This window comes from Astatotilapia calliptera, chromosome 12 (genome assembly GCF_900246225.1).
Source record: "Astatotilapia calliptera chromosome 12, fAstCal1.2, whole genome shotgun sequence".
Classification (NCBI taxonomy): domain Eukaryota; kingdom Metazoa; phylum Chordata; class Actinopteri; order Cichliformes; family Cichlidae; genus Astatotilapia; species Astatotilapia calliptera.
Window position 1 is genome coordinate 648,690 of NC_039313.1, and position 11,004 is coordinate 659,693.

Below are 11,004 nucleotides of genomic sequence, written 5' to 3' on the forward strand. Positions count from 1 at the left end.
GCTCATTTCTGGGGGTTTCTTACTTTTACTCTAGTCTCTTAATCTAATTTCTTTTCCCTCAATTTAGCCAACTAAGACATTAGTTGACAGCTGGGAACATGCCTAGTATAAAGACACTGCAAGGTTTCATTATGTGATCATTTCAATGATAGTCATAAAATAATAATAAATAATAAAAAAGTGAAGAAACAGTGACATGCATGGTGTAGCAGAGATATTGTACAGTAAGCCATCTTGGTATCCAACGTATACCTGCTCAGTTCCAGCTGAAGGCTCTATCATTGTTATAATAATACTAATACAATTACTGCTAATAATAACAATAATACTTGGCAACCAATCATGATTTCTCCCGCCAGGCCCTGAGTTGTTGTTGGCTATAGGAGTACTGAAAAGATCTCACAGGCTCTGATAATTATAACCTGAGAGCTTTTAAATGAAGACTGCAGGGTTTTTATATAATTAGTTTCAAGTAGTTCACAAAAAAGAAAAAACATTTAACAATGCCATTATCATGTTCCCATTCAGTTCATCTGCCTGTTCACGCACTTGTATTCATTGATCATAAAAGTAAAGGTGAACTGTGATGCTGCCCTGTAAACAGCTGAGTCAATGGTGTTTGCCCTTTTTGGATTTCATATTGGAGTTGTGTAATAATGTAACTGTAGTAGATTGTCATTACAGAGCTCATCAGATAAAAGATGCATTCACATAAGAGCAAATACACTTATCAATCTTTTGTAAATTTACTCTGATGGTCTGTCATGACATACCATCAGAGTAAATGCTCCGGTGGAAGCTGCAGGCGACGGTGATGGCTGGACCGGCTCCTCGGACGCTCCGGTGGAAGCTGCAGGTGACTGTGATGACTGTACTCCTCGGAGCCTCCAGCAAAGATGGAAGGCTGAAGCAGCTCCTCAGACCCCCAGCAATGATGGAAGGCTGAAGCGGACCCTCCAGCAAAAGCAGGAGGCTGGATCGGTTCCTTGGACCCTCTAGTGGAAACAGTCACAGAATCAGCAGGCACGCAGACCTCTGGCACACATGAGACAAACTGGAGCTGCGCACGCCGGAAACCACTCTCTGTAGCCCCTGTCTCCAAGGCGTGACGAAACTCCTTCTGCTCATGCCCGAGCCACAGGCTAATCCACCTCGAAACAGAGTCAGTTAATTCCTCCTGAAGCTCCTCGGAAGGTACGAATGCCGCTGGGTCCATGTTTGGTTGTGTTGTCTGTCACGGCTGGGGTAGCAGTGTGGTGTTGAGAAGGAGGACCCAAGATGCAGGCATAGACTGTGATGCGAGTGAGCTTTATGCTCAAAATACCCTGCATTTAATAAGGCTGTTGTGTTTTTAACATGTTTTAAAGCTTTGTATCTTGTTTTAATCAATCTGAACAAGCCCCTAAAAACACTGTCGGCCTCTCTCAGTTTTTATTACCGCTAATCATTTTAAAGCTCAGTTTTTAAATCCTTACAATGTAACTACAGCCCAGCCCATGCAGCAGTATGTTAATGACTAACCTCGTATTGTGGATGGATTATCTCAGTTGTTCTCCTGGCTTAAGTTTGGTCCGTTTACAGCATCCTGCCATGCGATTGCATTTGTCCCTAACCACCGAGAGCCCTCATGTTAACTTTTATCAAGTGGAAAAAAGTTAGCATTCATCCTCCAGCTTCACTGTTTATGCTATGCTAACATAGCTGTGTCGCTAGCGATCACGTCGCACATCATTATATAGCAGCTAGCCAAACTTCAGTAACCCTACAAACGTCACTGCTGTTTAGTTTTCTGTCTTCATTTATGTTGGAAGTGATAGCAGAGCTGTACGTTTTAATTTTTTCAGAGATCGCTCAGTCAGAACATGCTATATCATGTTTAGGTGGAAACTAGCGAGCTAACTTCCTGCTAACTTCTAATTTATGGCGTTATTTTTATGCCACTATTCTGAGCACACGTAAAAAAGATTTTAATGCACGTAAAAAAAAGTTTGCAGGTGCAAGTGTTGCATTTTGAGGAGAAATTTATTTCCAGTGAAGAAAAGCTGAATTTGAGTGAACTAAAATTCATTGCTGCGTGCAAAAACTGTATTTCAGTGTTTGCTATTATCCACACACACACCAGCAGCCCCTCTCGCTCAGTTTTTGCATTTGTGCTCGCTCGCAATGTGTTGCTCGCGCTCTCAACATTTCTGCCTGTGCACGCTCAACTCTTTCTCTACACCGTTATATTTGTGCCACAAAACCAGCCAATCACAGACTTGGATGCAAAAAAATCTGATTGGCTGTTCTGGTCTCCAATCAGCTCGAAATGACGAAATGCAATATCCCAGAATCCATTTCGTCCAAAGCTCAAACGAGGCAGTGGCGGAGGAACACAGAGTGGCGGAGTTTGAAATATTACTCTTTCTGCGTCACAAAATAAACTTTTAAGATATTTTCATGCGAGAATGTTTCTGTGTAAACTTCAAATACCATCACATATAATAGACATCACATATTTGCACAAGTGCTCTGACGTTTTCGGAGATGCCTGTTACCCACCAGCTGACCGGGTGGTCACTCGTGTTAAACATAATATAAAAGGCTGAACTGACAAAAAAATCACCGACTACACCACCAGGTATTATAGGAAAAACCATAAAGCCTTTGAACTAAAACAAACACTCTTGTGACAGTGATGTACACTGTCTTGTTGGTATATATGCCTGATTTGTATCACCTTCATGTTTCCAAACCGATATCATGAGCAGCAGCTTTTACAGCTGTGACCAATGACCATGACCAATTGGCTAATCCACCACCTTTCATTGTTTATACCATTACAAAAACAAACATAAAAATGAAAAATTACCATCGGTCCACCGGGCAAATGCCCGGGATGCCCAATGGCCAGTCCAGCTATGCGGTCAGCTGGTGGGTAACGGGCATCTCCGAAAACGTTAGAGCACTTATGCAAATATGTGATGTCTTGATAAATGGCTGTTAAACTTAATTGTTACAACTGGTAAAGCAGCAATGCTGATCATTTGATTAAAGATGAAAGAATTTAGACAGTTTGTAACCTTCAGTGATGTCGCAGTGTTCGTTTGACTCTGAGACCTGTAGCGGAGTTTGGGCCCAGTCACGGCTAATGATGTCAGACTTAAAGACCGGATAGTTATGAAGAGGTCCCAGGGCGCATCTTCCCCAGCCGGCAGTCGTCCGGCAGACTCCACCAGTACAACATCGTCGGTAAACACTTTACCGACATCCTGGAGTCAATCAATAAGTGATTGTCCAGCTTCGATGCGAGGTTGTCCCTGGTGGAGATTTTACACCGGGAATTTAAATCCCTGAGGGAAATCAGCCAGCAGCAGGTGGAAACACTCGCTGCTGAAACCATCTCACTACGGGACTTGGTCAAGTCTCTAACTGAGAATGTGACCCAGCTTGATATTGAAAATGAAATAATAAAAGAGACTGTAATTGATCTCCAGGCCCGTAGCATGAGAGATAACCTTGTGTCTTCTGGTATCCCAGAGTCTGCTGGAGAGGACGACGAATCAACGGTTAAAACCTTCATTAAGACCCACCTGAAGCTTCCTGAGGACACCATAAAGAACAACTGCTTCGACTCAGTCCATCGTATCAGAGCTATGAGGCCTGGTGTCGGGAGACTGTGTCCTATTGTGGCCAAATTTAGTCTTTTCAAGCAGAAGGAGCAGGTGAAGAGTCGCAGCAGGGAGCTGAAAGGAACGGACTTCAGCATGAACGACCAGTTCCCTAAAGAGATCCTGGAACGACACAAGGTCCTGTTCCCAGTCACGTCTCTGAACACCTAGATTGCACACTTGGTCTTGGGGAAAGAAATGTAAAGGTTCAAAACAGCAGGACCTCAGCGCTGTCAGCAGTACACAAATATAATCAAACAGTATATGAGCCACTTTGGGCTTTGCGACACATGGCGCTCCCTTCACCCCAACAGTAAGGAATTTTCTTTCTTCTCACTTGTCCATCGCTGTGATGAGGGGGAAAATAATTTCTTTCTCATCACATAAAAAGAAAGAAGAAAACAAAAACATTCAGCAACTAGAAAAAAACATCAAATCTTTAGAAGAAGCCTACGTGTCCGACCAAGGTCAGGAAATAATGAACAAAATGCAAGAACATAGAACATAAGATCAGTGTTTATGGAGATGATGTGTTGCTTTTCCTCCAACATTCACAAACCAATCTCTCTGAGATAGTCACGCTAATAAACTCTTTTTCAAGAGTTTCAGATTATTCAATAAACTGGTTAAAATCTGCAGTTCTTCCGTTGAATTGCTCCTTCCATAATTCTTCTTTTGCCCCACTGCAATCTGGAAATATTAAATACTTAGCTATTAATGTTTCTACTAAGCTTGCAGATTTAACTAAATTAAACCACATCCCAGTTCTAAAGAAAGTACACTGTAAAAAAAAATCCGTAAAAATACAGTACAATCTACTGTATAAACGTGAAGGAATTTTCCGTATTAGTCATTTACAGGTATTTTTCTGTATTTCTCAACTACTGCAATGCATTGTGGGAAAAAGAACCTGAAAAGGAGGGAAAAGTAAGCGCAAGAGCAGCCATTAGGCTTCTTTCAGGCTTCATCTGGATTTTGGATTCTGAAGTTGGAGAAACTGCCTTCAAATTTCTGTGGTAAGTATTAAAACTCATGTTTCGTTTTATTAAAATAATGTTTTTCAAAAGACTCCGTGTTTTTATTTAGAAAGAATTGTTAATTTATTTGTTAACTGGTTTCGGCTGTCTCCAGACAAGTCAGGAATATTTTGCTGACTCATTTTTTAAAATAATTGTTATTTAGGTTTAACATGACTTAAGCTTTAGTTTAGTTAATGTTAAAATAATTTTTACTGTGATACCACCAGTTTTGCCCTTCAGTGGCTGAACCAGTTTTCATAAATATTATAGTTAGCTGTCTGTGTCTCTCTGGGTATTACACAGCTGTGACTGCTAACTAGCTAATTAGCAAAAGTCAGCGATGTGGATAACTGGGAAAGTGAGAACTTCATGGTTCTAGAAATTATTCTAGGACTCTAATAAGTACTGTATCAATACCTGTGTTTTACAGTTGGCTCTACTGTACACTTTAAAGGGTTTCAGGCAAAGTTACACTAACCCTAGTTTAAGCCTCAGACCTTCCTGGCTGACGCTAGCAAATGCTAATGTTAGCCTCTGATTTGGGCTGCTAAAGTAAAGACTTTTAGCTAGCTGACCAGCATAGATTATTTCGGTGGTTAACAGACTGTAGTGGTAAAATTATTGAAAGTATAGTTTCACCTCAGCACATTTACAATTACAGTATGTCTATTTTGTAGCACATAGAAATGTTTAGTTAATATTTACAGACAGACACATTTTCCCTGTAACTGTGTTTTTACTCCAACATTTGTTGAAAATGTAATTTATGAAATGCTGAGCAGTATTTCTTGTATGTGGAATATTTTTGTCACCCCACTGTGCTAATGTGATTAAATACTAAAAATTATTACTAAAAAAATTCAATAATAAATCAATAATAACTATTTCTTGATTGAACTATAATGTAAGTGCAGTGCTGGTGTGCAGGGGCTCTATATGCCTTGTCTATATCAAGCTTTTAGCCAAATATAAGCAGAGATATTTGTATCTTTCTTAAAAATCCAGATCCTTACAGATTATTTGAGAAATGGATCAACAGCTATCACTACTTGAAGCACTTTAAGTCCTGCAGTGGAAAAATATCCCTTATTTCACCTTTGATCACACACTTTGGTTTTCCAGTGCAGAGCAATGGCCAAGAAAAGGAAAGACTTCCCTGAGTGGAAAAAAAGATGAAGATACAAGCTGGTGATGATCCAGAGCAGCTGGTCTCAGGAAATGAAGAAAAACCCTGATCACCTTCTCTACAAACACAAGGTGAGTTTAATGTTGTGGTTGATTTAGTTTTTCAAGGTATGTATGTTACTTTAATTATAAACTGCTTTTGTTGCAACAGAATGGTGTTATGTGTATGCAACTCTACGTGAATTATAATCCTTTGTAGGGCTGCGTGATATGACCAAAATCTCATATCCCAATATAAGACGTATCTCTCCTGATAACGATATATATCACAAAATAGTGCATTTTCTGTAAATTCTGTGATTCTCGGGCAACTCGACTTATGTGAAATGTTTTCAGTTGGGCATCGTGTACCTGGAGTCGAGTGTTTTGACCGATGCATGAAACTATACATTTTTAGACATGAGTTTAAATGGCCGCCATTTTCTTTCTGAGTATTTATTAGACGGCGTGCTGCAAGGAAAAGCCTGTTCTAACGTTTGAGTCTAAGGATTATTTTGAGCACCTGACGACTCTTTTTTGCTTTTCATTCGTAAACTCTCTCGAAACTCTTTCATGTGATTCTTGTGTAGGTGGTTAAAGAGGTTTGTCGTGTTCGAGTGGTGGTGGGGACCAGTTTGTGGCATAATTTGCATAGTACAGTTTTCTGGGGCGTGTCAGACTTTTCATAACCAAACCATGTCCATGCTACAGAGGTAGCCCCTCATTTAACAATAAGGTCCTCGATTTCTTTTGACTGGTCCTTCTGGTTCTGCCTCATCCTTGCTGGCCATGCTGGTATTCTCTGTGCCTTCATCTGCGTGGTGACTGTAAGCGCCATTTATAGTTACTTGATGTTTTTATTTGAGGTCATTTGTTTGATGCATATTCTGAAATTTTATGTTTGAGAATAATGTATATCATTTCAGTTTAGTTTGAAAAGTCTCAACAGAAACTTGAGCTTTATTGTGAAAGGTTTATGTGGAAAATAAACAAGCGGACGGCGGAGCCACACGATGGTTTTATCCTCATTGTTGGTAACGAAAGTACGCGTAAAAACAGTCACTTGTCCGTCCATAGTGTGGTTATTTTAAGTATAAGAGAAGGAGGGAACTTTAAGAAATAATATAGCAACTACAGTGACCATCAAAACCATGAAAAAAATATTGCCGTAAACAGTTTATTTTGCAACACCACAAAACAAAGAATAGTGTATAATATGAAACGATAGACATTTTTATATCGTAATCTGATATATATCGTCATATCGCACAGCCCTAATCCTTTTTTTGTTAATGTTGTTTATGTTCTAGGTAAAAAAAATTATAAAATGACAAACTTTTTAAAAATGTCTTGTTGTTTCTCTTTTTTTCCTCAGAATAAATTGCGACTAGTCTCAATGGCTGACACGGAGGAGCAACACAGCGACACGTTAACCCCGACTGCTGCAGTTCCTGTATGAACTGAGCAACTCTTAAAATCCAAGGAAAAGCTGAGTGTATTTTACTTAAAGCTCAGATGGACCTTGATGTACTAACATGCAGGCTGCATTCAGGACTTTGTCACACTGTTATATGAAGAGCGGTAACAAGACTTTGTAGTAATTTGTCTTACTATTGTCTTATTTGTTGTGATTTAGGGTCTGTGCGCACAAGCAGAGGTTTTTGTTTGTAACTGTAACCTCGTTTTCAGAGCCTTGTCTAACATTTAATGGTCATGAAATATGTCAGACTTTTTCCTCTACTTAACCAGCTTAGAGAATTTGAACAAAAGGCCACAGACAGCACAGCAGGTATAGTCTCATCTCGTTGTCCACCTTAGCGTTCATAAAGGGTCATATGATTGCTGGGTTTCTCTGCATTATTACAGGGTCTTTACAGTACAAAGTACCTCGAGGCAGCTGTGTTGTGACAATATAAACAAGTTTACATCACATTAAACTGAGTTTAAAAAATTAAAATTAATTGGATGACACCAGTATGTTCCTTGAGTATTAATGTATAGCAACTTGGTTGTCTTAGAGGCATCCCAGCATGAATCAGAGATGAGGTTCAACTTTAATAGAGTTTGTTTTGAGTCATGTAGTTTTCACTAAAAAACGATGCTAACACTAACTCTTCTGATGTTGTTTACTTTTCTTTTTAGTGTTGTTGGCCTGACTTTGAGCACGCCACGCGGACGGGTCTAATTCAGTGCCAGGTATGGTATATGAGGGGCCAGTATTTTGTGAAAATTTGTTCTTATCGTGTGACAGTATGTAGCCCGATACTATATTGTCTAGAACTGCCTGCATGCAGGACTGTGTTTTGAGCTACAGCAAACAGCCTTTTGTTTTAAACTTGCATAATTTTTCTTCATTTTTTAAAAATTATGCAAATTGTCTGCGGTGCATTATTGCTGGTGGCTCGATCCTCACGGCAGTCAGGGTATATGTGTGTATACATATCAGGCTTTGTCATTGATGTGCATGTCCCAGCATGAGTCAGAGTGAACCACGAGTGTGCTCTCCAAAACAGATAGGGACCACTTAGTAGCTTCTAGGATCCCCTACTTCTATAAATGCCCTGCCACTGTAATTTGTGCTGTCCCTGTCCAGTAGCCTGTTTAAGGATTCAGATACAGTACACAGAGATTGTAGCATGCTCTCTTATCCTATGCTTGTCAGCAGCTGAGTGACACAAGCAGCTAACTTTCTATTTTAAGGATCTGCCAAGGGTGTTCTTGTGAAAAGAAGCTGCTGAACAACTGAAGTGATTTTGTAGTTTCCTTTATTCTGCAGGGCTAAATTCTTTCTTTTTACCAGGTAGACTGAACAGCACTCGCTGATGTCCTATCTGCTATTCCAGAGCTAAATAGCACTTAGATATCTGTGGACGAGATGGGAGCGCTGCATTATTTGCAGATTGTAAACATTGCATTATTGTGCCCTGTAAAAGTTTACAGATTGCAGGCGTTTGGTTTTACATGTCACAGCCTGTGGTGTGAAGTCATACTCAGATATAATTCATACAGCATATGGACATAGTGTGGCAGACATCTGAGGCATTCTGATGCCGTCACATTTTCTTGGGTCAACCAAACCTGATGAAAGTTTCCAGCTGAAGCCCTAAAAATCAGCTACGTTTGTGTATTTACTACAGTCGTGTAAAATGTTCATCATTTACTCTCTTCTTCATGAAGGGAGCATTTCCCCTGTTTTAGCGATAGCCTATTGAAGTACACAGGTGTTGGCTGAACTTTTGTACTTGTTGGGGTTTCTCTGTATTATTGTACCGAATAATTACATTTCCACATCGGGCTGTCGACCTTCGAGCCATGATTCCCTCTCTATTAAAATTAACCTTCTTGCATGGTCGTGTTTTCATAGTGACAAATATAATTTATGGCAGTGAGGAACAATGTTGGTGAACATCAGCACTGTATATAAATGGTGTCCATAATATTTTGGACATCTCTCAGTAACCCTCTGTGATAAAACACTTCCAGGTGAAGAGCAACAGAGGTTGTTTTTATTTCTAAATATAGACACTTAGACATTTATATACTGCATCATAGTATAACATCATATATTCTTTATAGTTTTCCATTGATCACAGTTGACTCCAAGCCTGCAGCAGCAATGGTTAATGCGCTGTGTCGGTCAGTTTCTTTGCTCTGCATGCTGGACACTCTGAGACTGTGCTGACTTTAGTGCCACATCAGGAAACAGCCGCCAAAGCTGAGAATCTGCATCACAGAAGAGCAATAAATACTTAGTGATATTTAATCCTTTGCCAACAAAGCCTTTGTCTACAGGATCTCAGGTTTGTTCATCTATTGAGCTGATTAACAATGTGTTGTTATTACACAATAGGATCAGATAAAAGTGCCAAAACCTGTCATATTTGCAGCTCGCACGAGGACTTAAGACAGAGCAGCTGCTTCAAACTAATAATGACGTTGTCGTTCTCTTTGCAGGAAATTCTATTTTCACGTCTCAACACTTTTCCCACTTACATTTATTTCCCTGATTTATGCAGACAGATTTCATCGACAAATCAAAATGACCTTTGTTCACCGTGGAAATTGTCGGCTGTACATATTCACTATTTTGTACGTTCCCAGGTTAATAACTGTCATGTCTGTTGTAGTCCACATTTAATAACACCTATTGCCAGCAATTTGACTTTTGAGATGGGAATATCTGCATGCATTTTGTACCACAACTGTTTCAGGTTAAAAGACTGACAAGTAAATTCAGAGAAGTCACAGAAAAATTACTCATTGCATTCATTTTCCACTACTTGAAATATATTTGTGGAACTGTTCACATAACAAATCTCAAGTATTGCTTCTATATGTATGTAGATCAGCTAATCCTCACTGCGCAGCTCAATGGCTATGATTTGAATAAAGTTTGTGCAGCAAATGCTACGGCTGTGTTTTTGTGATAATAATGATTAAACAGCAGGTCTGAACTTAAAGCTACACACGTGGACTCATTTCATCATTTTAAACACTGTATTTAAGAGATTTAACTGAAGCTGCAGCAACAAATCCTCACACATGAAAAAGAGTTCAAATTAGTATAAAAATGTTAATAATGTTAATACTGCAAAAAATAATACACAGCAAACATGAAAAACACTCATTTTTGTTGCTACAGATTTTTAATCAGGTCCAAAGCAGCTGAATTCTGCAGGCTGGGCAGGAGGTCGCTCAGTACAGATCTAAACAGTGTGAGGAAAGGAAATGCATGACGAACCTGTAAGAGTTTGACCTGGAAGTTTTTTTGTGTATTATTTCATACTTGTTATTCTGTTTTTTTAGTAATGGATTAATTAATTTACTTTTTTAAATTCTGACAATAGGCCTTTTTACCACTCAGGATTTATATGACAGCTTCACCATTTACGCCAAAGCTAATTTATAATGATATATCAATAATTTGTTAAGAAAATGATCATCTGCTAGCAGCTGCCGAAGAAACATATCTATATCATTTTATAAATAACTTCAAGTAGTGAGGTAATACTGGCAGATGCTCTAACATATTCAGATATTTCTTACTAATGTTGAAGTCTCTTTGTTTCTAGGTAACAATGCAAATATTATGTTTAATGCAGAGAAACACCTGATGGTCGTTTAATAACCAGGCCTGCAGGTAAAACTGCCTGTTTACTTTGATAATGAAG

General features: G+C 39.1%; 1 long non-coding RNA gene across 2 annotated transcripts; it reads left to right on the forward strand.

Moving 5' to 3' along the window:
- The first annotated feature begins 4,435 nt into the window (after nucleotides 1-4,435).
- On the forward strand, nucleotides 4,436-10,624 carry LOC113033176 (uncharacterized). Of its 2 annotated transcripts, XR_003274005.1 has the most exons (4): nucleotides 4,436-4,666; nucleotides 5,792-5,926; nucleotides 7,209-8,029; nucleotides 9,788-10,320. It is a non-coding gene; the product is annotated as an uncharacterized LOC113033176 (long non-coding RNA). The 2 variants fall into 2 exon arrangements; XR_003274004.1 differs by having other exon boundaries at nucleotides 4,446-4,666; nucleotides 7,209-10,624.
- The last annotated feature ends 380 nt before the right edge of the window (nucleotides 10,625-11,004 follow it).